At 41.0% G+C, this 24,045-nt stretch overlaps 1 long non-coding RNA gene across 2 annotated transcripts in view; it reads right to left on the bottom strand.

Moving 5' to 3' along the window:
- Positions 1–24,045, bottom strand: part of LOC133560087 (uncharacterized) — a 255,849-nt gene that overhangs the window by 111,403 nt on the left and 120,401 nt on the right. For both annotated transcript variants that reach the window (XR_009808383.1, XR_009808382.1), the window contains exon 4: positions 1,782–1,898. This is a non-coding gene — a long non-coding RNA (uncharacterized LOC133560087). The remainder of the gene's footprint in view (positions 1–1,781; positions 1,899–24,045) is intronic.

Raw genomic sequence — 24,045 nt, 5'->3', positions numbered from 1 at the left:
TCATTGATATATAAACTATCAGACTGCGTGGTCGGTAGTAGTGGGTTTCACAAGGCCTTTAATTGAACAAAATTCCAGTCTAAAACATGACATTTGTCAATATAATCAAGTATGAACTAATCATAGTTGCATATTACTTTAACATAAAAACTCTCCAAGGTAGAAGTGTATTAGAAAGCAGTATCCAGTAACACACGTGTCCGCATCAATCAACTTACTTCATTCCTCATGAGATTAATTTGATTAATTGCTACGGTCACTAGGTGTCTGCAATAATACACACAATACACACAGTACTGTATAGTACTTCATATTGTGTTCAAGGTGTACGAAGCCGTATCCAGTAACGAACGTGTCTGCATCAATCAACTTACTTCATCATGAGAGTGACTTGATTAATTGTTGCTGCCACGAGGTGTCAGCAATAATACACACAATATACACAGTACGGTATAGTACTTCATATTGTGTTGAAGGTGTACAAACATTTACTAAAAAGGAAAACATGGTAGGCTAAAGGCTACGAGGATCTCGCAGCTGCACAACAGCTAAGCACACAATAGCACACAGGCTAGATATATATAATAAGTGTCTTTGATTAAACAATATTGCAGTCTAAAACATCACATTTGTCAATATAATCAAGTATGAAATAATCATAGTTGCATATTACTTGAACATAAAAACTCTCCAAGGCAGAAAAGTATTAGAAAGCAGCATCCAGTAACAAATGTGTCCGCATCATTCGACTTACTTCTCTTTCTATGCCACATCAATGTGGAATGCACTCCCAACAGGTATAAAAGTAAGTGCATCTCTATATTCCTTCAAAACCGCTCTAAAACAACACCTCCAGGCAACTTCAACACTTTACTAATACCCTCCTCCATTCACATCCCATCTCCCCGGATTATAAACAACTCAAATGTACTTCTAATGTACTTAATTGTTCTTATGCTATGTGAACTCACTATGTTCTCTGCTGGCTGTACATATCCTACTAAATAAGACCTACACTGTTTCAATGTCCACATTTCTCTGTTGATGCAATTGTTGATGACCGAAGTTCTGATATCAACCAAAGCTCCCCACCCACCCCCCGGATTGTAAATAATGTAAATAATTCAATGTACATACTATGATGATTAACTTGTGTGATGACTGTATTATGTTGATAGTATATATTTGTACCATGAATTGATTAACGTGGACCCCGACTTAAACAAGTTGAAAAACTTATTCGGGTGTTACCATTTAGTGGTCAATTGTACGGAATATGTACTGTACTGTGCAATCTACTAATAAAAGTATCAATCAATCAATCAATCAATCATCACAGGATTAACTTGATTAAATATTGCGACCACTAGGTGTAGGCAATAAGCAATTACCACTCCAATTCAACTTAAAGACAGTATAAGTCCATTCTTGACGATTGATAATAGATAGGTTAGTGTTTTCGTACCTACCATTGTTCTCTCTTTGACTAATTTCACTGGATGAAACCTATTCTAACATTGCACACCACAAAATGATAAAAGCATGTGTGATTCCTGTTAATATCATATTGGAATAATATCGTATCTGTTGATATTCAAGCTCCTGTATTGGTATCGTGCCAGGAGTGAAAAAGTTGTATCTGGACATCCTTAAAGGTTTTGTTCTGAACGATGTTAGGCCGTAAAATAACCGAGTCTACATACAAAACTTGGGGATATTTTTTGGGGGGGGGGGGGGGGTCAAAAAACAAATCATTTACCTGTCAATCATCAAAATTGTACCTTATTCCTGCAGTCCTGTAATTGGTAAATGTCGGTCAAATCAGCCTTCCAAAAGGCGGACGTCACTCGTCTCTTTGTGGCTCAGCTGGTCGTCGCCCGCCATCTCAGATGTCGGCTCTATAAATACACAGACATGATTACATACACAACAACCATATAGAATATGAGCTCCAATCTACAAAGTGCAATTTGACAGTACTGCGACTTTTGTTTACAAAGGGGAGCACATGTGAAAGTGTAGAATACTGGAATGTTGTCGTGGAACTGAAGTTGAGCAAGAGTTAAGCTCAAATAAAAAGAGAGGGGAGGGACGGCAGGAAAGTTACTTTCCTGTTTGAGTCACGCCCGTGAACCGGCCCGGTGAGGTGAGGTCACTCGTGTTATGAGGCCGCAGAATAATCTTAACAGCTTTCCTCAAATTGTGCGAGTGTTTAACGACATGTTGTGACGACCCTGTTATGCTTTCCTGACAATAAAAGTCTCCTGTTTTTTAAACCACCGTTTAGCGTAAAGTCCTTTAATTTCCCAAGCGAATTATGCAGGTGTTTATGTACCTGTAAACTCAGGTAAACTCAGACGAAAAGGTCGAACCTTTGAAGAAACTTGAAAAACACTCAGAGAGAGCAAACCCAACCTTCCAATGGTAAAATAAAAAAAGGTGATTTAGAATATGGTCCACAGTTCCACGACCAGGACGAAAACCACACTGTTCCTCCTGAATCCGGGGTTCGACTATCCGACGTAGCCTCCTCTCCAGTACACCTGAATAAACCTTACCGGGAAGGCTGAGGAGTGTGATCCCACGATAGTTGGAACACACCCTCCGGTCCCCCTTCTTAAAGAGAGGAACCACCACCCCGGTTTGCCAATCCAGAGGTACCGCCCCCGATGTCCACGCAATGCTGCAAAGTCTTGTCAACCAAGACAGCCCCACAGCATCCAGAGCCTTAAGGAACTCCGGGCGGATCTCGTCCACCCCTGGGGCCTTGCCACCGAGGAGCTTTTTAACTACCTCAGCGACCTCAGCCCCAGAAATAGGAGAGTCCACCACAGATTCCCCAGGCACTGCTTCCTCATAGGAAGACGTGTTGGTGGGATTGAGGAGGTCTTCGAAGTATTCCTTCCACCTATCCACAACATCCGCAGTCGAGGTCAGCAGAACACCATCCGCACCATACACGGTGTTGATAGTGCACTGCTTCCCCTTCCTGAGGCGGCGGACGGTGGTCCAGAATCGCTTCGAAGCCGTCCGGAAGTCGTTTTCCATGGCTTCCCCGAACTCTTCCCATGTCCGAGTTTTTGCCTCCGCGACCGCTGAAGCTGCACACCGCTTGGCCTGTCGGTACCTGTCCACTGCATCCGGAGTCCTATGAGCCGATAGGACTCCTTCTTCAGCTTGACGGCATCCCTCACCGCTGGTGCCCACCAAGGGGTTTTAGGATTGCCGCCCCGACAGGCACCAACTACCTTGCGGCCAGAGCTCCGATCTGCCGCCTCGACAATAGAGGTGCGGAACATGGTCCACTCGGACTCAATGTTCCCCTAGAGTCTAAATAACTTTAAATGAAGTCTTTGTTACTTAGAATATATTCCCCATACTAAAGTGTTACCAAAAACCTATATCTTTGTCTTGAATTTGAAAAGAAAAAAAACATCTTACTTTTTGGTGAATGCGCATATGAATGAAACTGGTGGAGTTTGGTACCTCCAACAAGGTTAAGAACCACTGTTCGGCGTGCAGGTAAAATGGTATTAAATGATTAAACCAAAAATGAACAAAGGGGAAAGGAAAAGGCACTGAAACTTAGGGATGGCTATGCAAAACGAAAGCAAAACTGAACTTGCGGCAAGGTAAACAAAAACAGAATGCTGGACGACAGCAAAGACTTAACAGCGTGTGGAGCGGAGATAGCGTCCACACAGTACATCCGTACATGACATGACAATTAACAATGTCCCCCACAAAGAAGGATAGCGTACGCACAACTTAAAATAGTCTCGATTGCTAACACAAAGCATGTCAGGCAATAGCACTCAAAAGAAGGCGTGAAGCTGCGACAGGAAAACAAACAACAAAACAGGAAGGAAGGGTCACCAAAATAACAAGACAGGAACTAAAGCACTACACACAGTAAAACAACAACAGACTCAAAATAAGGCACGATGGCCTGGTGGAGTTTCATTTTAGAACATTTTCTGCTGGTGGTGTGCCTCCGTATTTTGTTTTTGTAAAAACATGTGCTTTGGCTCAAAAAAGGTTGAAAAACACAAACTAAAAAATTACAGCATGTGATTGATATTTTGTCCCCCCCAAAAATGGCAAAAAACAGACATGAAATATATTTGAAAACTTAGTATCAGCATTGTTTTAAAAGTGGCCAAGCATATTATTAATATGTATTAGTATCAGAAATGTGTCTTTTTCTCATTACATAACATCGTTTTTTGTTATATTTTTACTGTTGTGTTATTGTTTGTTTTCATTCGACAATATGCTGCAGGCGGCACACTTTGAAGACCACTGGTCTAGAGCAGTGGTTCTCAAATGGGGGTACGCGTACCGCTGGGGGTACTTGAAGGTATGCCAAGGGGTACGTGAGATTTTTTTTAAATATTCTAAAAATAGCAACAATTCAAAAATCCTTTATAAATATATTTATTGAATAATATTTCAAGAAAATACGAATATAAGTTCATAAACTGTGAAAAAAAAATGCAACAATGCAATATTCAGTGTTGACAGCTAGATTTTTTTGGACATGTTTCATAAATATTGATGATAAAGATTTATTTTTTTGTGAAGAAATGTTTAGAATGAAGTTGATGAATCCAGATGGATCTCTATTACAATCCCCAAAGAGGGCGCTTTAAGTTGATGATTACTTCTATGTGTAGAAATCTTTATTTATAAATGAATCACTTGTTTATTTTTCAACAAGTTTTTAGTTATTTTTATATATTTTTTTCCAAATAGTACAAGAAACACCACTACAAATGAGCAATATTTTGCACTCTTATACAATTTAATAAATCAGAAACTGATGACATAGTGCTGTATTTTACTTTTTTATCTCTTTTTTCAACCAAAAATGCTTTGATCTGATTATAGGGTACTTGAATTAAAACAATTCTCACAGGGGGTACATCACTGAAAAAAGGTTGAGAACCACTGATCTAAAGTAATACTACTTTTACTTGAGTCTATTTTTCGCCTACCTCTGAGTACAATAAAATACAAATAAACAGCTTTCTGTTGCAACCTATATCAGCTTCACCGCTTACCATGAATTGATTAACGTGGACCCCGACTTAAAAAAGTTGAAAAACTTATTGGGGTGTTACCATTTAGTGGTCAATTGTACGGAATATGCACTGAACTGTGCAATCTACTAATAAAAGTTTTAATCAATCAATCAAAACCGTGACAATGGTCAACGTCCCTTGTGTGTTTTAGGCCGGACTACGTTGTCAAATTGTACAAATGCTTATGCTCTCTTAAAAATAAAAGACAAGAAGAGTCATGTCACTGTTTTTACAAAACAGTTAAATAATTTTCTGGAAAAAAACACCTTGCTTAAGCAGCAGCAGTATGGTTTTAGGGAAAATCGAACAACTACGTATGCAGTAATGCATATGCTAGAGAAGGTTAGTACTGCTATGGATAATGATGAATTTACAATAGCCATCTATACTGATTTAAAAAAGGCCTTCGATACCATTGACCACAGACAGTTAATAAATAAGTTGGATAAGTACGGCATCCGAGGGCCAGCTCTGTCCTGGATCAAGAGCTATCTAGAAAATAGAAAACAATGTGTTCAGGTGGATAATACAATATCTGGATTTAAAAATATAGTTTGTGGAATTCCTCAGGGTTCTATAATTGGTCCTAAGTTATTTACAATTTTCATTAATGATTTTTGTGATGCATCAAGTTTCTTAACATTTTTTATGTTTGCTGATGATACAACTATCCTTTGTTCTGGAAAATCTTTTAATGAACTTTTGGTAAAAATAGAACAAGAAATGACAGTGCTTAAAAACTGGTTTGATATGAATAAATTATCACTTAATATTGCTAAAACTAAATTTATGATATTTGGTACCAAAACTGAGGTATCTAAAGAAGTAAATATTAAAATAAATGGAGATAAAATTGAGCGTGTCTTTGATACTAAGTTTTTGGGAGTTATAATTGATTATAAATTATCATGGAGACAACATGTAAATTATATAAAAACAAAAATATCAAAAACACTTGGTGTTTTGTATAAAACTAAAGAATTACTTAATTATAATTCTTTGTTAACAATTTATTATACTTTGATACTTCCATACATGACATACTGTGTAGAACTCTGGGGAACCACTTTTAAAACCATAACTAATGATATTGTTTTGCTGCAAAAAAAAGCTGTACGGCTAATAAACAAAGCAGGATATTATGACCATACCCATCCATTATTTGTTAAATCAAAACTTATGAAATTTCAAGATATTGTTTATTATAAAATAACACAGATAATGTTCAAAGCAAAAATAAATACTCTTCCAGAAGGAATTCAAAAATACTTCTCTCTACAGACCAGCAAATACAATCTAAGAGATGAATCTAAGTTTATTTTACCAAAAGCAAGACTAGTTAAACGTAAATGTTTATCTGTTCTCGGTGTTAATTTGTGGAATTCTGTTGGTAAAGAAATAAAAATGAGTGACTCAGTATTTAATTTCAAAAAGAACATGTCACAATGTATTTTAAAAAGTTATGTGAACTAGAAATGTATGTTTGTTTGGTTAAATGTTGTATTTAGAAGGTATGTATGTTTGTCTATTTACAGAAAAGTGTATGTGTGTAGGTACATATTTTTGTATTATTTGTTGGGGGGCAGCCTGAATGTGGATGCTGAATGACTATATTTCTTTTTGTGTTGCAGAATTATTAGAAAAGGTAACTTAATTGAATGTAAAAAATTTATGTTGGGCATATAAGCTTTTTTGCTTCTGCCTGTTTCAGTCATGTTATTCATTTTTGAATCGTGATCTATGTTTGAATATGTTTTTGTTAGACTGAAAATAAACTGAAACTGAAACTGTTTTTATTTTGCTATTTTATAAAAAGAGCTGCCTGGAGATGAACATAGGGGTGTTTGCAACTTGTTGACATGTTTCCGAGGCTTGTTTAGTCTAGTATCGGTAGGTTAGACTTTGTGTGGCCCGAAGGTGGTGGCTCCTTTATGCCCGAGCTTGCACATGTAAACCTTGGCAAAGCGAATGTTTGGGAAAACTGTGCCCAAGGCCTCACCTCCCTCTCCTCCCCTCATTAAGCACCGACATTCTTTCCATCTCTTCTGTAGTTCACGTGCGGTGTGGAGTTAAAAGCCTTCATTCATTAGTTCAGCTAAGCTGGGGCAGGACACCCCACCCTTGTGCGGTGCCCGGCTCTGATTGGTCCTTCACTGGCCATGAATAAAAAAAAACGAAAGGAAAGTACAGGGTTTTTCCAGGTTTAATTACCCTCACTGTTGTCGGGACTGTTGTCTTCTCTGTCAAGTCACCAAAACACAACCACACATCTGAAGTTGAGTTTGGGTGTGTGTGGTATCTTCAAATCGACGTGAAGATTATAGTTAGGGTCGAGAGTCGGTGTGAAAAGTGGCAGCTATGTTAAATGACGCATGAGCTAGATGTAAAACTTGTCATCTGCAAGCCAGTTGGTTCACGTTCATAACTAGCAAAAGGTTCAAGTTTTCCATTGACTCGAAGGGGAACTACACATTTTTTTTCCCCATTTTGCCTGTCATTTATCATCCTTACGTAAGACAAACACACATGTATTTATTTGTTTATGCAATTTAAGCGGAAAATAAATGGGAGCAAAAATCAGCTTACAATAGACCCTAGGGTAGTCGCTCTATTCCGCCTATAAAGCGGTTAAAAAAAACACCCAAACACCTCCATCATTATTTTATATACACACTGTAAGTACTGTATATACAGTATGTCATCTAGTAACAGGCACATTCATAATAACTAGATCCATCCATTTCCTACCGCTTATTCCCTTTCGGGGTCGCGGGGGGCGCTGGCGCCTATCTCAGCTACAATCGGGCGGAAGGCAGGGTACACCCTGTACAAGTCGCCACCTCATCGCAGGGCCAATACAGATAGACAGACAACATTCACACTCACATTCACACACTAGGGCCAATTTAGTGTTGCCAATCAACCTATCCCCAGGTGCATGTCTTTGGAAGTGGGAGGAAGCCGGAGTACCCGGAGGGAACCCACGCATAGATGTCCGATAATATTGGCCTGACGATATTATCAGCCGATAAATGCTTAAAATGTAATATCGGAAATTATCGGTATCTCCAAATCTGAGGCCATGGTTCACAGTAGGAAACCAATGGTTTGTACAGTCCAGGTAGAGGACAAGACTCTGTCAAAAGAGAAGGGGTTTAAGTATTTTGGGGTCCTCCAAACACGACGAGTTGAGTTTATACCAAAATGGATACATGGATGATACAGCAGAGGATTGGTTAGAGAGAAACCAAAATATAACTTTTTGGTATAAACTGAACTCGTCGTGTTTGGAGGAAGAAGAATACTGAGGTGTATCCCAAGAACACCACACCTACTGTGAAGCATGGGGGTGGAAATATCAGGCTTTGGGGCTGTTTTTCTGTTAAGGGGACAGGACGATTGATCCGTGTTAAGGAAAGAATGAATGGGGCCATGTATCGTGAGATTTTGAGCCAAAACCTCCTTCCATCAGTGAGAGCTTTGAATGGTTGACCAAATACTTATCTTACAAATAAATTCTTTAAAAAAATGTTTTTCACATTCTGTCTCTCACAGTTGAAGTGTACCTATGATGAAAATTACAGACCTCTGTCATCATTTTAAGTGGGAGAACTTGCACAATCGGTGGCTGACGAAATACTTTTTTGCCCCACTGTATATATATGTATATATATATGTATATATATATATATATATATATATATATATATATATATATACACATATATATATATATATATATATACATACACACAAAGATGTCAGTCAGCCTGACAACAAACACCCAGAAGGAGGTAGAGAGTGGGCCACTAATTGAACCCTGCGGTCGAGGCAAGACCTGGCCTCAGTCACAGGGTCCCAAGGAAGGGACGGGAGAGGGTCTGGAGCTTGAAGACAGCTCCCCACAGGATGTACAAGTGGGCAAGAAGGAATATATGGCACACAACTCTGTCCAATAAGCCCATAAAACGATATCACTATATATTGCAGTTAACACGTAATCGATACCAATCAAAAAATGTGTTTGATACATATAAATATTTTTGGGGTCAGAAGAAACCGGAAGTGACGAAGCAATATTAATTGCATGAACCAAGGCACTCGCACGGTGGTGACCTAGCAAAACAGGAAGTGCTCATTGGGCAATGTGAGGCACACACTAATCAAGTTTGGTGGCGTATATTGTGGCTTGTGCAGCCCTTTGAGACACTTGTGATTTAGGGCTATATAAGCAAACTTTGAATGATTGATTGATATCTATCCATACATACATACATACATACTGTACATACATATACATACATACATATATATATATATATTTTTTTTTTCTTTTTATTTTTTTTTGTTTTAATCTTCTATTCCCCCTCCTTGTTTACCTGTATCTCATTTTTTTTGTAAGGGGCGCTGGAAGCCGGCAGACCCGTCAGCGATCCTGTTCTGTCTCCCTGTATTGTTTGTCTAAACTTGAATGGGATTGTGCTGAAAATTTTAATTTTCCTGAAGGAACTCTCCTGACGGAATAAATAAAGTACTATCTAATCTAATATATATATATATATATATATATATATATACATATATATATACACACACAGGCTTCACGGTGGCAGAGGGGTTAGTGCGTCTGCCTCACAATACGAAGTCCCTGCAGTCCTGGGTTCAAAGCCAGGCTCGGGATCTTTCTGTGTGGAGTTTGCATGTTCTCCCCGTGAATGCGTGGGTTCCCTCCGGGTACTCCGGCTTCCTCCCACCTCCAAAAACATGCACCTGGGGATAGGTTGATTGGCAACACTAAATTGGCCCTAGTGTGTGAATGTGAGTGTGAATGTTGTCTGTCAATCTGTGTTGGCCCTGCGATGAGGTGGCGACTTGTCCAGGGTGTACCCCGCGTTCTGCCCGATTGTAGCTTAGATAGGCGCCAGCGCCCCCCGCGACCCCTAAAAGGGAATAAGCGGTAGAAAATGGATGGATATATACACACACACACATGTATGTATAATGTAGTAACAGACATAACGATATGTAATATATACAATATTTACCTAATTTTGGTAATTCTAAGCATTACAGGAACTTATTTAATGGCCGCGTTGATTTCAGTGCTCATAGCAACACACTTCCTACATCCGTCAACAACATTTTAGCTAATCGTGGCAGACTTGTTAATGGACGACCAAGACGGCTATTCTTGGACAAATGAGGATTCACAAACTTATCTTTTTGAACCTGAATATACGGAAGATGAACTGCTGGTTTTAGAGGCTTAACGTGCACACACAGACGGTGAAATCTTGCACCAGATGGCAGCAGAGGGATTCAAGACCGGCTTGACTTGGTGTTGTACATGTGGAACAGAAATGGAATGCTTCTGCCGCACGGAGGGGCACAATGTAACACAATGTAACACAATGCTATAGTCGATGGAAATGGTTTCTTGTATCTGGCAAGGAGGAGGATACTGCTCAAAAAGACATTATCACAACAAAATACTTACCATTTCCACTAACAAACCCTGCAGTGGTTTAGACTTAGACTTAGACGAACTTTAATGATCCACAAGGGAAATTGTGTACCCCAAATCAACTGGATACTTCCCCGGCCAGCTCGACCAAGCAGACAACTTTCCATGAAGTAAGCTACTAGACAAGAACAAGAAAGTTTGATCACATTACACCTGTACTGGCTCACCTGCACTGGCTTCCTGTGCACTTAAGATGTGACTTTAAGGTTTTACTACTTACGTATAAAATACTACACGGTCTAGCTCCATCCTATCTTGCCGATTGTATTGTACCATATGTCCCGGCAAGAAATCTGCGTTCAAAGGGCTCCGGCTTGTTAGTGATTCCCAAAGCCCAAAAAAAGTCTGCGGGCTATAGAGCGTTTTCCGTTCGGGCTCCAGTACTCTGGAATGCCCTCCCGGTAACAGTTCGAGATGCCACCTCAGTAGAAGCATTTAAGTCTCACCTTAAAACTCATTTGTATACTCTAGCCTTTAAATAGACTCCCTTTTTAGACCAGTTGATCTGCCGTTTCTTTTCTTTTTCTTCTATGTCCCACTCTCCCTTGTGGAGGGGGTCCGGTCCGATCCGGTGGCCATGTACTGCTTGCCTGTGTATCGGCTGGGGACATCTCTGCGATGCTGATCCGCCTCCGCTTGGGATGGTTTCCTGCTGGCTCCGCTGTGAACGGGACTCTCGCTGCTGTGTTGGATCCGCTTTGGACTGGACTCTCGCGACTGTGTTGGATCCATTGTGGATTGAACTTTCACAGTATCATGTTAGACCCGCTCGACATCCATTGCTTTCCTCCTCTCTAAGGTTCTCATAGTCATCATTGTCACCAACGTCCCACTGGGTGTGAGTTTTCCTTGCCCTTATGTGGGCCTACCGAGGATGTCGTGGTGGTTTGTGCAGCCCTTTGAGACACTAGGGATTTAGGGCTATATAAGTAAACATTGATTGATTGATTGATTGACTATTGATCATGATACCTGCTGCACATCAAGCTTGTTATTACAACTACATAAACTGTCGAGCGAGCTGTTTACAAACAAAAGATGAAATGTGGGCTAATACTTTGCAGATACTGTAATATGATTGTTCATGTTTTTCACTCAGCACAGATTGGTGTCCTTTGATTGAAACTTTTATTACTAGATTGCACAGTACAGTACAAATTCCGTACAATTGACCACTAAATGGTAACACCCGAATAAGTTTTTCAACTTTTTTAAGTCGGGGTCCACGTTAATCAATTCATGGTAGGTCCTATTGCGTTGTGTTGTGAATTACGAACTCAGAAGCGATTCAGCTGTTGACGCAGCAGCTAGCGTTCCTTTTGCTAATGCAATGTCAGTGTTAATGTCTCTATGGGCAAGTAAAACTGCTCCTTAGTGTTCGCTCTTACAATAACAATGTTGCTACAGCTTGGTTATTATGCGGGTTACAAAACGAAAGTATTTGTTTGCGGTTTTTGGATGCATATTTGGAATGATTTAGAGGCAGACTGGAAACTCCCATTTTTATGGGCCTGCTGCGATGCCAGCGCCCATTCACATGCTGCTCAGCAGCAGAAAAACCGTTGGCATATTTATGTTAGCATGCTAGCATTAAAAGAGTGAGCTTTTTTGAGCAAATTTTGCCACCGTTTAACCTGAAGTCATCTAACTTGGTATGTGACAGCTGTTAATTAGTGTGCTAACATTAGCATGGTAGCAAGCCAACCCAAGCAGGCTAACTTTTTTATCTATTTTTACACTTTTTTCTCTATTTCCACAGCCATACACCTTACAGCCGTGTTACTTGAAATGTGAGACATGCTATCTGATAGCATGCCGTCGCTAGCAAACATGCTAAATGTTAGCATTTTAAAGGCCTACTGAAACCCACTACTACCGACCATGCAGTCTGATAGTTTATATATCAATGATGAAATATTAACATTGCAACACATGCCAATACGGCCGGTTTAGTTTACTAAATTACAATTTTTAATTTCCCGCGGAGTTTCTTGATGAAATCGTCACGGTATGATGACGCGTGTTTGTGACGTCTCGGGTGGGAGGGGACGTATTAGCCCAGCAACACACATGGCTAAAAGTCGTCTCTTTTCATCGCATAATTACACAGTAATTTGAACATCCGTGTTGCTGAATCTCTTGCAATTTGTTCAATTAATAATGGAGACTATAAAGAATAATGCTGTTGGTGGAAAGCGGTGGATTGCAGCTGCCATTAGCACCGAAACACAGCCGGTGTTTCTTTGTTTGTTGTGAAGCTTTAACACAGAGCGGTCAAGCGAACATGTTTGTCTACGTCAACCAGCAAGTTTTTGGATGGGAAAATTGTGATATTAAGTCGGCTCTTACCGGAGACTTGAGTGGATTATGCAACCTCCTACTGTAGCTGTCAAAAAGGCAGCAGCTGTGATCTTGGCTCCTCTCAGAGACACTGGCATTTACCGCAGCCATCCGACTTTCAGGTATGACCTTATAATCTCACTAAAACACTATTAACACAATAAGCAGATAAGGGATTTTCCAGAATTATCCGAGTAAATGTGTCTAATATCTTAATCGCTCACACTGCCGTCGCCTAGAGCCGTCACCTTTATTTATTTTTTAGCGATTCACTCTAACTTTCCTCATCCACAAATCTTTCATCCTCGCTCCAATTAATGGGGAAATCGTCGCTTTCTCGGTCCAAATAGCTCTTGCTGCTATTGGCTCACATTATAAACAATGTGAGGATGTGAGGAGCCCTCACACCAGTGACGTCACGCGCACATCGTCTGCTACTTCCGGTAGAGGCAAGGCTTTTTTATTAGTGACCAAAAGTTGCAAACTTTATTGTCGATGTTCTCTACTAAATTTTTTCAGCAAAAATATGGCAATATCGCAAAAAGATCAAGTATGACACACAGAATAGACCTGCTATCCCCTTTTAAATAAGAAAATCTCATTTCAGTAGGCCTTTAACTGTTAATGTGCTAACATTGGCATGCTAGCAAGCCAACTTAAGCATGCTAACTTTTTCATCTATTTTTACACTTTTTTCTCTATTTCCACAGCCAGAAACCTTACAGCCGTGTTACTTGAAATGTGAGACATATGCTAACTGCTAGCATGCCGAAGCAAGCAAACATGCTAAATATTTGCATTTTAATGTAAGCATGCTAACCTTTTAGGTCAGTTCTCTAGCTCTTTTTGTACAGTTACAACTGAAACCTACTGATTCGTACATTCGGCCATACTTGCCAACCTTGAGACCTCCGAATTCGGGAGATGGGGGTGGGGGTGTTGCGGTGGGTGAGGGAGTTGCGGGGGGTGTATTTATTTTCAAGTATTTCTTATATATATATATATACATATATATATATATATATAATCCGTTCAGCCACCGTGTTCAATGGAGAAGTTTGATCTACAACATTTTCAGGCAGCACACCCCTTCCCCTTTGAGCTGTCCTGGATGAACTGAAATTATTTTTTCCAATCATTTTGGAACTTGCAAGCGTACTTTGTCTTACTCGTCATCGCCATGTCTCTTCTTCGTTCCTCTGCTTCGTCTCGTTTATGTTTTTGGACATTACTACTTGCCGTAGTTTTGAAGCAATGCATGATGGGAATCCGGATGTTGTGTGTCAGTGTATTAACGTGCCGGCTGAGAAATAGCACCGTGCCTGCCTACTTTATGGGTTAGAGATAAACCTATGGATAACAGAGACATATATGTATATAATAGTCTCCTTTTCAGGTAAGGCAGTGCCTTTAAGGCAGGTCCCCAATATTGGGAGATTTTCTAGAGGAGCATTGAAATTCGGGAGTCTCCCGGGAAAATCGAGAGGGTTGGCAAGTATGCATTCGGCACCATCTGAAAAGTACAGCCAGAGGTCCAAGGTACAGATAGCAGGCCCAACAACATTTTGGCGGGAATTTTTTAGTTACAATTTAGAATGCGGGAAGAAAGGTCCATACAAATGTCTTCTTGCATTGTAAGGATTGTGAACAATAAACACATTCCAGAAAATGTGAAGTTCCCCCCGAACGATAACCAACACACTTTATAATATGAATAAAATACTACACGGTCTAGCTCCAGCCTATCTTGCCGATTGTATTGTACCGTATGTCCCGGCAAGAAATCTGCATTCAAAATACTCCGGCTTATTAGTGATTCCTAGAGCTCAAAAAAAGTCTGCGGGCTATAGAGCGTTTTCCGTTCGGACTCCAGTACTCTGGAATGCCCTCCCGGTAACAGTTCGAGATGCTACCTCAGTAGAAGCATTTAAGTCTCACCTTAAAACTCATCTGTATACTCTAGCCTTTAAATAGACTCCCTTTTTAGACCAGTTGATCTGCCGCTTCTTTTCTTTCTCCTATGTCCCCCCCTCCCTTGTGGAGGGGGTCCGGTCCGATGACCATGGATGAAGTACTGGCTGTCCAGAGTCGAGACCCAGGATGGACCGCTCGTCGGGACCCAGGATGGACCGCTCGCCTGTATCGGTTGGGGACATCTCTACGCTGCTGATCCGCTTGAGATGGTTTCCTGTGGACGGGACTCTCGCTGCTGTCTTGGAGCCACTATGGATTGAACTTTCACAGTATCATGTTAGACCCGCTCGACATCCATTGCTTTCGGTCCCCTAGAGGGGGGGGGTTGCCCACATCTGAGGTCCTCTCCAAGGTTTCTCATAGTCAGCATTGTCACTGGCGTCCCACTGGATGTGAATTCTCCCTGCCCACTGGGTGTGAGTTTTCCTTGCCCTTTTGTGGGTTCTTCCGAGGATGCTGTAGTCGTAATGATTTGTGCAGTCCTTTGAGACATTTGTGATTTGGGGCTATATAAATAAACATTGATTGATTGATTGATACAAGGAGCTAAAAGTTGAAAAACACCACCTGCGTGGTGCATGTCATTTGATAATTGCAATTGCTCCTCTCCCGGAGGGATTCATGACAAGCCCCATATTTCACAATAAATATAATCAGAACAACTTGAAATAAGCCAAAGTAATATCAAATTAAAGCACTGTAGCAGTGTGAAAGTGTAATGGTACAAATAAATATGCCAAAGCACAAACACGCAGTGTGAGGGGGGGCCAGGGCGGGGGTGAGGGGAGATGGTGCCTGATTTCAGCACGGTACAAATGGCCTAGCGCACTGTGCCCTCAAGGAGTTTTCCAGGTGTGCCTGTGTTCCATAAATTGCGTTGGCGAAACTGTGACTGTTGGCACGTAGGAGGGTGGGAGTGCGCACATGTGTGAACTTGAAGGGAAGTATCAGTCACCGTTGATAACAACACAAAATAATTAGTCATGTAGTATAAGCAGCAGTATTGTGTATAAGTGAAACACAACGGGCGAAAGATAAATCGTGTATTTTGTTGACTTTTAAGGACACAGCAGAGACAGTTAGTGCTTCAATTGATTGCTCGGTGATTGCAGAGAGCACTCGGCGAGGTCATCCTGACTGTTTGCAGCAAACAAGGCGGAGCTTCTGGCTGCTTGTACTTTTCCACCGATTTTAACACATTTTAATTTAGTTGCTTTCTCGCAGCCTGCCACCTTTGACCCTCGAATCATGACCTCTCGTCAGTCGAGTGCGGAAAAAGGCGCCCACGTCTCAACACTAACACATAGACAGGAAGAGTGACGTCACTCGGTAAGGTAAATACTGTCACTCTCTCTTCCTGTTTTTGTCTTGTGTGCACACAGATGACTTGGCCGGGGAGAAAAAAAAATGATCAGAGTTGGGACTTTGAAGGAGACAATCATGCACAAAGTCACTGCCTCGGTATTTACGGTAAGGCGGGGCAATCCCTTGACCGGGGGTCGGCAACACGCGGCCCTAGAAACGCATCTTTAGCGCCACCCTAGTGGCTCTCTGGAGCGTTTTCAAAAATGTACGAAAAATGGAAAAAGATGAGGGGAAAAGCATATTAAAAATATATTTTTTTGTTTTAATATAGTTTCTGTAGGAGGACAAACATGACACAAACCTCCCTAATTGTTATAAAGCACACTGTTTTAATTAAACATGCATCACTGATCCGAGTATTTGGCGAGCGCCGTTGTGTCCTACTAATTTTGGCGGTCATTGAACTCACCGTAGTTTTTTTACATGTATAACTTTCTCTGACTTTCAAAGACATGTTTTATGCCACTTCTTTTTCCATCTCATTTTGTCCACCAAACTTTTAACGCTGTGCATGAATGCACAAAGGTGAGTTTTGTTGATGTTATTGACTTGTGTGGAGTGATAATCAGACATATTTGGTCCCTGCATGACTGCAAGCTAATCAATGCTAGCATGCTATTTAGGCTAGCTATATTCACATATTGCATCATTATGCCTCATTTGGGTATTATCTTCGACCCAACTCTCTCCTTTGAGTCACACATTAAAAGCGTTACTAAAACGGCCTTCTTTCATCTCCGTAATATCGCTAAAATTCGCTCCATTCTGTCCACTAAAGACGCCGAGATCATTACCCATGCGTTTGTTACGTCTCGTCTCGATTACTGTAACGTATTATTTTCGGGTCTCCCCATGTCTAGCATTAAAAGATTACAGTTGGTACAAAATGCGGCTGCTAGACTTTTGACAAGAACAAGAAAGTTTGATCACATTACGCCTGTACTGGCTCACCTGCACTGGCTTCCTGTGCACTTAAGATGTGACTTTAAGGTTTTACTACTTACGTATAAAATACTACACGGTCTAGCTCCATCCTATCTTGCCGATTGTATTGTACCGTATGTCCCGGCAAGAAATCTGCGTTCAAAGGACTCCGGCTTATTAGTGATTCCCAAAGCCCAAAAAAAGTCTGCGGGCTATAGAGCTTTTTCATTTCGGGCTACAGTACTCTGGAATGCCCTCCCGGTAACAGTTCGAGATGCCGCCTCAGTAGACGCATTTAAGTCTCACCTTAAAACTCATTTGTATACTCTAGCCTTTAAATAGACTCCCTTTTTAGACCAGTTGATCTGCCGTTTCTTTTCTTTTTCTCCTATGCCCCACTCTCCCTTGTGGCGGGGGTCCAATCCGATCCGGTAGCCATGTACTGCTTGCCTGTGTATCGGCTGGGGACATCTCTGCGCTGCTGATCCGCCTCCGCTTGGGATGGTTTCCTGCTGGCTCCGCTGTGAACGGGACTCTCGCTGCTGTGTTGGGTCCGCTTTGGACTGGACTCTTGCGACTGTGTTGGATCCATAATGGATTGAACTTTCACAGTATCATGTTAGACCCGCTCGACATCCATTGCTTTCCTCCTCTCCAAGGTTCTCATAGTCATCATTGTCACCGACGTCCCACTGGGTGTGAGTTTTTCCTTGCCCTTATGTGGGCCTACCGAGGATGTCGTAGTGGTTTGTGCAGCCCTTTGAGACACTAGTGATTTAGGGCTATATAAGTAAACATTGATTGATTGATTGATTTGTAGCTATATTTCAGATCATTTGGTTTTCTTTAAGTCGTCTTAATTTAATTTATATCTCATGACACACTATATGTATGTAATATGGCTTTAAATGTTTTGCGATTCCAAACAGATTTGTTTTTGTATTTTTGGTCCAATATGGCTCTTTCAGCATTTTAGGTTGCCGACCTCTGCCCTAGACAGTCATTTATCGCTGTTAATTGGTTCCGTATATGACCGTGATAAATAATTTTCCCGTGAAGTAAGACTCAATAATTATAAATCAAATATTTTCATAGCTAGAACATAAACAAACATGTTTACAACCTTCTAAAAACCTTTTTCAAAAAGTCCTCTAGACATAAAATAACACCTTTAAGTCACTGATACTCTTTTTATCCAATATAGTAATGTTATCCGAGGCTGAGCCAATGAGTGGCCACGATACTGAACATGAGACTCTGACACCACAGTTGCCTATTATCACACAAAAATCACAATTTCCCCATAAATATTGGTCCAAAAATGTTGGCAAACTGAGGGTAATAAGTTATTTTTTTTGTCTTTCTGTGTATTTTTTTTACATTTATTGCGCCGTCAGAATTGCCTGCTGGTCACCAAATATTGCAGGAATGTAGCCTCAAAAAATCTAGCTGGAGAATTCTACTTCTACAAAATAAAAGCATGTTTTATTGCAAGTTTATGTATGTTTAGAACTATGTATAGACATTTTCATCCATCCATCCATTTCTACCGCTTGTCCCTTTTGGGGTCGCGGAGCGTGATAAAGCCTATTTTAGCTACATTCAGGTGGAAGGCGGCGTACACCCTGGACAAGTCACCACCTCATCGCAGGGCCAATACAGATAGACGGACAACAATCACACTCACATTCACACACTAGGGCCAGTTTAGTGTTGCCAATCAATCCCCAGGTGCATGTCTTTGGAGGTGGGAGGAAGCCGGAGTACCCGGAGGGAACCCACGCAGTCACGGGGAGAACATGCAAACTCCACACAGAAAAACCCCAAGCCCGGGGATCGAACCCTGGACCTTCATATTGTGAGGCACGTCCACTAACCCCTACTCCACCGTGCTGCCCAAATAGACATTTTATAAACCAAAATACACCAAAATAAAATTATTTTGGTTTATTTCCTCAGAATAACTAATCAATCAATCAAAGTTTACTTACATGGCCCTAAATCACAAGTGTCTCAAAGGGCTGCACAAGCCACAAGAACATCCTCGGCTCAGATCCCACATCAGAGCAAGAAAAAAACTCAAACCAATGGGAGGACAATGAGAAACCTTGTTAAAAACAAAGTTAAAAACGACAGCAGCTGCACACGTCCTTGGTAGCAGCCTGTTGTTAGTTGGCCATACTCTCGTTTTATGACTCTGAGCCCACCCTTGCAAAGGTTTTTTTTCTTCTGGGTTCGAAGCAATGTGAGTGGAAATGTCTGAGAATGGCTTTTTTGCCGATATCCCGATATTGTCCAACCTCTTAATTACTGATTCCGATATCAACCGATACCGATACATACAGTCGTGGAATTAACACATTCCATCCATCCATCCATTTTCTACCGCTTATTCCCTTGTGGGGTCGCGGGGGGCGCTGGCGCCTATCTCAGCTACAATCGGGCGGAAGGCAGGGTACACCATGGACAAGTCGCCACCTCATCGCAGGGCCAACACAGATAGACAGACAACATTCACACTCACATTCACACACTAGGGCCAATTTAGTGTTGCCAATCAACCTATCCCCAGGTGCATGTCTTTGGAAGTGGGAGGAAGCCGGAGTACCCGGAGGGAACCCACGCATTCACGGGGAGAACATGCAAACTCCACACAGAAAGATCCCGAGCCTGGATTTGAACCCAGGACTGCAGGAACTTCGTATTGTGAGGCAGACGCACTAACCCCTCTGCCACCGTGAAGCCCAAAAAACACATTATTATGCTTAATTTTGTTGGGAAGCCCCGCTGGATGCAATAAACAATGTAACAACGTTTTCCAAAATAAATCAACTCAAGTTATGGAAAAAAATGCCAACATGGCACTGCCATATTTATTATTGAAGTTACAAAGTGCATTCATTTTTTAACATGCCTCAACAGCAGCTTGGCATTTGGGACATGCTCTCCCTGATACAGACTATGAGGAGGTTGAGGTAGGGGGAAAGGGGTAGCGGGGGTTGTATATTGTAATGTCCCGGAAGAGTTAGTGCTGCAAGGGAGTCTGGGTATTTGTTCTCTTGTGTTACGGTGCGGATGTTCTCCCAAAATGAGTTTGTCATTCATGTTTGGTGTGGGTTCACAGTGTGGCGCATATTTGTAACAGTGTTAAAGTTGTTTGTATGGCCACCCTCAGTGTGACATGTATGGCTGTTGACCAAGTATGCATGGCATTCACTTGTGTGTGTGAAAAGCTGTAGATATGTGATCAATATAAATTTAATATCAATTTAAACTAGACAAACAAGTCAATGGCGTTTTAAAATCGTGTTTTTATCACCTTCGTCTTTTAGTAAAGGTTAAACCGTTTTTATCTTTTAACCTTTTTGAACAAGTCGTGCATGCTTTTATTTCAAGTCGCCTGGACTACTGCAATGCACTTTATGCTGGCATTAGCCAAAAAGCTCTCTCCCGGTTGCAGTTAGTCCAGAACGCGGCAGCACGACTTTTAACGGGCCAGGAAACGCCAGCATATAACCCCAATTCTTCAGAGTTTGCACTGGCTCCCTGTTCATTTTAGAACTGATTTTAAAACATTGCTGTTTGTTTTTAAATATTTACATGGACTGGCACCTCAATATATCTCGGACCTTATCCAAATTTACATTCCTGCGCGCGCTCTAAGGTCCGAGAGCCAGCTCCAGCTCGTGGTGCCCAAGACCAGACTTAAGACCAGGGGAGACAGGGCCTTCTCTGTGGTCGGCCCTAAGCTCTGGAACACTCTGCCGCTCCATGTTCAAACTGCTTCCACAGTGGAGTGTTTTAAGTCTCGTCTTAAGACCCACTTTTATTCTTTGGCTTTTAACTCTACGTGAGTTGTGCGGTCCTCTGTCCTCTGTTGTCCTCTGTGTTTTTTATACACTTTGATTTCTATTTTACTGTTTTAATTGATTTTACCCTTTAGAATAGTTTTTAATCATATTTGTTTTTATATTGTTTTTATTGGTTTTATATTTATTTATTTTTTGTTTTTATTCAGTCATTGGTGGCGCATAATATATAGATATATACTTTTTTTAATTTTATTTTATTTATTTATTTATTTATTTTTTTACAATTGTTTTTAACATGGCTGTGCAGCACTTTGGAAACGTTATTGTTGTTTAAATGTGCTATATAAATAAAGTGGATTGGATTGGATCAATATTATTGTCTGGGTGGAAATCGGTAGAAATTCGGGAGAATAGTTGCCCCGGGAGATTTCCGGGAGGGGCACGGAAATTCGGGAGTCTCGGGGATGGCAAGTATGACTTGGAGATGCAACTGCTCTGTACTTCTCCCTACGTCCGTGTACCACTCCATACAGCGGCGTTTTAAAAAGTCAGAAATGTTATTCTTTGAAACCGATACTGATCATTTCCGATATTACATTTTAAAGCATTTATCGGCCGATAATATCGGGGGTCCGATATTATCGGACATCTCTACGTGTGAATATTAAAAGTGACTTTTTATTTATAAATGGTTGATTTATATAGGCTAGTAAGGTAAAGTGTTGTACCTGACAAGTTTCGGCTACCTTGCTTCTGCAGCCTTCATCAGAGGTGTCAAGTGATGAAGGCTACAGAAGCAAGGTAGCCGAAACTTGTCAGGTACAACACCTTACCTTACTAGCCTATATAAATCAACCATTTATAAATACACATTAGTAGGCTAAATGAACCTCTTCAACATATTAAAAGTAACTGCTGTTTAAAGGCCTACTGAAACCCACTACTACCGACCACGCAGTCTGATAGTTTATATATCAATGATGAAATATTAACATTGCAACACATGAAAATACAGCCAGTATAGGTTACTAAATTGCAATTTTAAATTTCCGGCTAAGCGTCCTGTTGAAAACGTCGCGGAATGATGACGCTTATGTTGACGCGTGCATGTGACGTTATTGGTTGTAGCGGACATTTTATCACAGCAGCACTCACGGCTAAAAGTCGTCCGATTTAATCGCATAATTACACAGTATTCTGGACATCTGTGTTGCTGAATCTTTTGCAATTTGTTCAATTAATAATGGAGACTATAAAGAAGAATTCTGTTGGTGGAAAGTGGTGGATTGCAGCTGCCTTTAGCAACCAAAACACAGCCGGTGTTTCTTTGTTTGTTGTGAAGCTTTAATATGGAACAGAGCGGTCAAGCGAACATATTTCTCTACCACATGTCAACCAGCAAGTTTTTTGGATGAGATAATTGTGATAAGTCGGCTCTTACCAGAGACTTGAGCGGAGTTTGCGTCCTACTGCATCAGCTGTCAAAAAGGCAGCTGTGACTTTCTTGGCTCCTCCATATGGCTTCCATCAGAGACACTGGCGGTCACAGCAGCCCTCCGACTTTCAGGTATGACTTTACAATCTCACTAAAACACTAGTAACACAATAAGCAGATAAGGGATTTTCCAGAATTATCCGAGTAAATGTGTCTAATAACATCTGAATTGCTCCTAATGTCGTCGCCTTTTTTTTTTCCCTTAGTGCTTCACTCTAACTTTCCTCATCCACAAATCGTTCATCCTCGCTCAAATTAATGGGGAAATCGTCGCTTTCTCGGTCTGAATCGCTGTTGCTGCTGGTGGCTATAATTATAAACAATGTGAGGATGTGAGGAGCCCGACAACCCGTGACGTCACGCGCACATCGTCTGCTACTTCCGGTACAGGCAAGGCTTTTTTATTAGCCTTGCCTGTACTCATCAGGTCCATTCTATGTGTCATACTTGATCTTTTTGTGATATTGCCATATTTTTGCTGAAAGGATTTAGTAGAGAACATCAACGACAAAGTTCGCAACTTTTGGTGCTGATAAAAAAGCCTCGCCTTTACCAGAAGTCACAGACGATGACGTCACAAGGGTGAGGGCTCCTCACGTCCTCACATGTTTATAATGGGAGCCTCCAGCAGCAAGAGTTATTCGGACAAGAAAACGAAAATTTCCCCATTAATTTGAGCGAGGATGAAAGATTCGTGGATGATGATATTGATAGCGATGTACTAGAAAAAAAATAAATAAATAAAATAAAAAGCGACGGCTCCGGGCGGCGGCAGTGTGAGCGTTTCAGATGTAATTAGACACATTTACTAGGATAATTCTAGAAGACCCCTTATCTGCTTATTGTTTAATTAGCGTTTTAGTGAGATTGTAAAGACATACCACGAGGTCGGATGGCTGCGGTGAACACGCAGTGTCTCAGAGAGAAGCCGAGGAGCCAAGCTCACAGCTGCCTTTTAAACAGCTACTGCAGGAGGACGAATAATCCAATGATGTCTCCGGTAAGATATATATCACAATTTTCCCATCCAAAAACATGCTGGTTGACGTGGAGAAACATATTCGCTTGACCGCTCTGTATTAAAAACAAAGAAACACCGGCTGTGTCTCGGTGCTAAAGACAGCTGCAATACACCGCTTTCCACCAACAGCATTGTTCTTTATAGTCTCCATTATTAATTGAACAAATTGCAAAAGATTCAGCAACACAGATGTCCAAATTACTGTGTAATTATGCGATGAAAAGACAAAACTTTTAGCCGTAACTGGTGCTGAGCTAATATTTCCTGACGGTCCGTGACGTTGCGCGCACGCGTCATCATTCCGTTACGTTTTCAACAAGAAACTCCGCGCGAAATTAAAAATTGCAATTTAGTCAACTAAACCGGCCGTATTGGCATGTGTTGCAATGTTAATATTTCATCATTGATATATAAACTATCAGACTGCGTGGTCGGTAGTAGTGGGCTTCAGTAGGCCTTTAAAGTGGATGTAGCTTCTGACACCATTGTTTACAAGTTTACAGGAA

This window comes from Nerophis ophidion, linkage group LG10 (genome assembly GCF_033978795.1).
Source record: "Nerophis ophidion isolate RoL-2023_Sa linkage group LG10, RoL_Noph_v1.0, whole genome shotgun sequence".
Taxonomy (NCBI): domain Eukaryota; kingdom Metazoa; phylum Chordata; class Actinopteri; order Syngnathiformes; family Syngnathidae; genus Nerophis; species Nerophis ophidion.
This window is presented reverse-complemented; position numbering and strand designations above follow the sequence as displayed.